The sequence below is a fragment of the Haliotis asinina genome, chromosome 7 (genome assembly GCF_037392515.1).
Source record: "Haliotis asinina isolate JCU_RB_2024 chromosome 7, JCU_Hal_asi_v2, whole genome shotgun sequence".
In the NCBI taxonomy this organism is placed as follows: domain Eukaryota; kingdom Metazoa; phylum Mollusca; class Gastropoda; order Lepetellida; family Haliotidae; genus Haliotis; species Haliotis asinina.
Window position 1 is genome coordinate 7,391,590 of NC_090286.1, and position 5,637 is coordinate 7,397,226.

The following is a 5,637-nucleotide window of genomic DNA, read 5'->3' on the forward strand; positions in this document are numbered from 1 at the left end:
CGGTCGAAACTACGGTATGCTAACAGGGTTAATCTCTTACTTTTAAGACTGATTGACCCTCTTGGGTATTACGCTAAAACCAGAGTAACAACCGTTATATGTCTATTTGCAGGCATTGGCAAACTCCGATAGAATAACGCCTCCTGTAATGGCTGTGTACGATTAACTGAATTCAAAGTGTCCATAGGGATCAGGACCCTGTGTGGGATATGTTGAACGCGGCTGATCAAAGGTGGAAATCCTTTCAACAAGGTAACGTGTTATATTGGGATGTAAACCGACACCTTGGTACAGTAATGCAGTAGTGCTGTGAAATCATGCACTCCTTTGATGCAGATGTATACAGCACAGAACAGTACCGATTATAGCAGTGTTACAGCTATATAACAAAATAACAACATGATGAGCGTGATGGTAGTGTTCTGTTGGGGGTCGGGGTGGAGGGTGGGGGTGGGGGTGGGGTTCTTCCCTTCATGACTAGTTGTTTCCAGTAGGAGAGGCGACACAACTCGTGTTAAAAAATACAGCCTTTACTTCCCGAGTGTCAGAACATCCGGCGAACCACGCACATGCGCACTACACCACATGATGTGTAATATCACTACGCTACAATGATGATACAATGAGGATCGACGGCGATGATGATGATGAGGGTGAGGGTGGTGGTGATGATCCGAGGTGATGATAATGATGACTACGATGACGATGATGGTGATGATGCAGGATGACCCACACACGCGCGCACACAACCACCACCACCCAGCCCTCATTCGCATCACCTGACTAACGCATGCGTAACGTTCCGGTACACACACTGACGTGGACAAACAAATATTTCCTGCACTGTCGTAGTACGTGGGCGACAAAACTGGCTCCCGTCAACCACCCTCGACCCCTCTCCCAGAATACGAGGAAGTATCAATCTACATATGTACATGAATCCACTCCTAATGGAATCCATTTTCATTCTCTCACCTCCCACGAAAGAGAGTGCTTCATCTTCACACAAGCAAACCTACGAGGGATGATGGTGTGAATATCGGGATATAAACATTTTTTTCTGTTCAGAATATGTTAAATAATAATTGTTTGGAGCAAAGGTATCACAGTGGTGAAGGCAGTGAGTTACGTGCGTGAGTGAGTGAGTGAGTTTAGTTTTTCGCCTTTCTTAGCAATATTCCAGCAACGTCACGGGGCACACCAGAAATGGACTCCACGCATAGTGCAGATGTGGGGGATTCGAACCCAGTACGTTGGTCTTATAGTTGCAGCGTTCGCTTGTATATCTGTATGTCAGAGTTCGAATTCTGACTTTGGAACTCAGTGTTACTCTTTGAATTAATGATACACCAAACAAAGTCAAGTCACTGTCGGGCAAGTTTCATTAATCAAATTTATGGCAGACAAGTAACTTATCTAATTCATGAAATCCAACTCGTGCATACGACGTGACCAGCAAGTGCCATTGTCATTTGGCTACTCGACACCTTTAGACAAAATAAGAGAGCGGTCGAAACTACGGTATGCTAACAGGGTTAATCTCTTACTTTTAAGACTGATTGACCCTCTTGGGTATTACGCTAAAACCAGAGTAACAACCGTTATATGTCTATTTGCAGGCATTGGCAAACTCCGATAGAATAACGCCTCCTGTAATGGCTGTGTACGATTAACTGAATTCAAAGTGTCCATAGGGATCAGGACCCTGTGTGGGATATGTTGAACGCGGCTGATCAAAGGTGGAAATCCTTTCAACAAGGTAACGTGTTATATTGGGATGTAAACCGACACCTTGGTACAGTAATGCAGTAGTGCTGTGAAATCATGCACTCCTTTGATGCAGATGTATACAGCACAGAACAGTACCGATTATAGCAGTGTTACAGCTATATAACAAAATAACAACATGATGAGCGTGATGGTAGTGTTCTGTTGGGGGTCGGGGTGGAGGGTGGGGGTGGGGGTGGGGTTCTTCCCTTCATGACTAGTTGTTTCCAGTAGGAGAGGCGACACAACTCGTGTTAAAAAATACAGCCTTTACTTCCCGAGTGTCAGAACATCCGGCGAACCACGCACATGCGCACTACACCACATGATGTGTAATATCACTACGCTACAATGATGATACAATGAGGATCGACGGCGATGATGATGATGAGGGTGAGGGTGGTGGTGATGATCCGAGGTGATGATAATGATGACTACGATGACGATGATGGTGATGATGCAGGATGACCCACACACGCGCGCACACAACCACCACCACCCAGCCCTCATTCGCATCACCTGACTAACGCATGCGTAACGTTCCGGTACACACACTGACGTGGACAAACAAATATTTCCTGCACTGTCGTAGTACGTGGGCGACAAAACTGGCTCCCGTCAACCACCCTCGACCCCTCTCCCAGAATACGAGGAAGTATCAATCTACATATGTACATGAATCCACTCCTAATGGAATCCATTTTCATTCTCTCACCTCCCACGAAAGAGAGTGCTTCATCTTCACACAAGCAAACCTACGAGGGATGATGGTGTGAATATCGGGATATAAACATTTTTTTCTGTTCAGAATATGTTAAATAATAATTGTTTGGAGCAAAGGTATCACAGTGGTGAAGGCAGTGAGTTACGTGCGTGAGTGAGTGAGTGAGTTTAGTTTTTCGCCTTTCTTAGCAATATTCCAGCAACGTCACGGGGCACACCAGAAATGGACTCCACGCATAGTGCAGATGTGGGGGATTCGAACCCAGTACGTTGGTCTTATAGTTGCAGCGTTCGCTTGTATATCTGTATGTCAGAGTTCGAATTCTGACTTTGGAACTCAGTGTTACTCTTTGAATTAATGATACACCAAACAAAGTCAAGTCACTGTCGGGCAAGTTTCATTAATCAAATTTATGGCAGACAAGTAACTTATCTAATTCATGAAATCCAACTCGTGCATACGACGTGACCAGCAAGTGCCATTGTCATTTGGCTACTCGACACCTTTAGACAAAATAAGAGAGCGGTCGAAACTACGGTATGCTAACAGGGTTAATCTCTTACTTTTAAGACTGATTGACCCTCTTGGGTATTACGCTAAAACCAGAGTAACAACCGTTATATGTCTATTTGCAGGCATTGGCAAACTCCGATAGAATAACGCCTCCTGTAATGGCTGTGTACGATTAACTGAATTCAAAGTGTCCATAGGGATCATGGTGCTCAACAGAGCGTTACGGTATCTGTATTGACAGTGAGTCTTCCTGTTCTTCAACCGATGTGACAGAATTCATCCTAGCTTGGTGTTCAAAGTGGAAATCGCCGCCATCGATATTACACTCTTTGGATCAGAATACATGGTTCACTTTGCAAGACCATCGTCAGCCATTTGTAAAACGTTCCTGTCGGAATGCTTTTGACTGTAAAGGCTTCTAAAGGGCTTGTAAACACAACTACAGTGAGGATCACCCTCACCCCCGGAATGTGATGAAGGTCGGTAGCGAGTGCTGTATTCCCAAAAGAAGAGGGTCAGGGGAGTTTAGATCTCGGGAGACAATCCCTCAGCAATGTTGGAAATCCCCCGAGCGAAGACCATTTATAGGTATATTCAATGTTAGCTAATTCCTTCATCGACGGCTAATGCGCAGAGCATTAAATGCAGTTTGAAAAATAATGCATTGTGTATGTAATGGAGAAATATTATATGCACATGCACAAACGTTAAGCGCCGAGAAATACAAACTATAAATGTTTATGACTGAATTAGCCTACCATAGATTCTTGAACCTAAGATTGTCAACATATGACAAGGAAAACGTTCTGCACGTGCAACTCCATTTCCCTACCATCTGAATCTTGAAAATCAAGTTTCACACGCTTGGTTTCACCGGTCTGTTGTGAGATTCTCCTTTCACTTTAGAGTTAGAAAATCAGTCATGGTGAGGAGTATCCAAAGTAGCAGATCACAAAAATAGTGGGTGGCGCATAACCTTTGTGCAATTGTATAGTTTATACCCTGGAGTATTTGTTTGAACGACACTGGATGGACTACAGTCTAATACACCCACCAGCGAGAGAACGGCAAGCCGTTTTCATATTTATGACGAAATTAGGGGTGTAGACAGAGAGAGTCCTTTTATTTTACACATAATTATGAAGCGACAAGCTCCATCTGGAGTGAGAGATCTTGTGATAAGGTGATGGATGAGTTTGTAAACATAGCGCCGCGTGTTAAGGAAACCGGTTGAGAGCCAACATCTGCTCCTGACAGATCGCCAGAGCGATGACAAGAAATTTCCCAGCAGTCTGTGGCATATGGTAGCCTTCTCCACGTTTCCTGTTGAATGGCATGGCATGGTGGCCATACGCATGTGGTCTTGGTTGGTGGTGTCCATCGGTAGGATGTGTTCGTGACATCCACCTGCAGGATGCGTTCGTGACATACACCTGCATGATATGTTCGTGACATCCACCTGTAAGAAGTGTTCGTGACACACACCTGTAGGAAGTGCAGGGGACATCCACCTGCAGGATCTGTTCGTGACATCCACCTGCAGGATGTGTTCGTGACATACACCTGCATGATATGTTCGTGAGATCCACCTGTAAGAAGTGTTCGTGACATACACCTGTAGGAAGTGCTGGGGACATCTACCTGCAGGATCTGTTCGTGACATCCACCTGTAGGAAGTGTTCGTGACATCCACCAGTACGTTGTGATCGTGACATCCACCTGTAAGAAGTGTTCGTGACATCCACTTGTAGTATGTGTTCGTGATATCCACTTGTAGGATGTGTTCGTGCCACCCACCAGTACGTTGTGTTCGTGACATCCACCTGTAGGGTGTGTTCGTGACATCCACCTGTAGGGTGTGTTCGTGGCATCCACCTGTTGGATGTTTTCGTGACAACCACCTGTAAAATGTGTTCGTGGCATGCCAAAGACGTCCGAACTGGGACATCAACTTACATCCCATCCATACATACTTACATACCATGACCTGGTACGACTGCCCGTGTATCTCTATCACACTGCGGTTTTACGAAAACGACATGTTTCTTGATGTCTTAACTGTGCACGTGTGCTACACGTGGGGACAAGCTATTTCAAGTGACGTCTCATAACTGACACCAAGAAAACTCAAACTTATACCGCTGGGGAATAATTTGCTACCCTGTAAACACATCACTGGCCTCGTGTTTTGGTTTGATGGTCAGCTCTGCACGAAATTAGAGACATTACTGAACGTGACTATCGTGGCAGTGTCTGCTTAGAGACACATGAGGCACTTGACGTACCTGGACGGAGGATGGTGTGTGGTGGGTTACTTGACGTACCTGGAGGATAGTGAGTGGTACTTGACGTACCTGGAGGATAGTGAGTGGTACTTGACGTACCTGGACGGATGATAGCAGGTGGTGGGGTACTTGTACCTGGACGGAGAATATTGAGACCTGGGGTACTTGACGTACCTGGATAGACGATAGTCAAGGTGGGGTACTTGACACAATTGTAAGGATTGTGAGGGTGGGGTACTTGAGATACGTGGACGGAGGATAGTGACTGGTGGGGTACTTGACATATCTGTAGGGATAGTTAGGGAAGGGGTATTTGACGTACCTGGCCATGGACGGAGGATAGCGGGT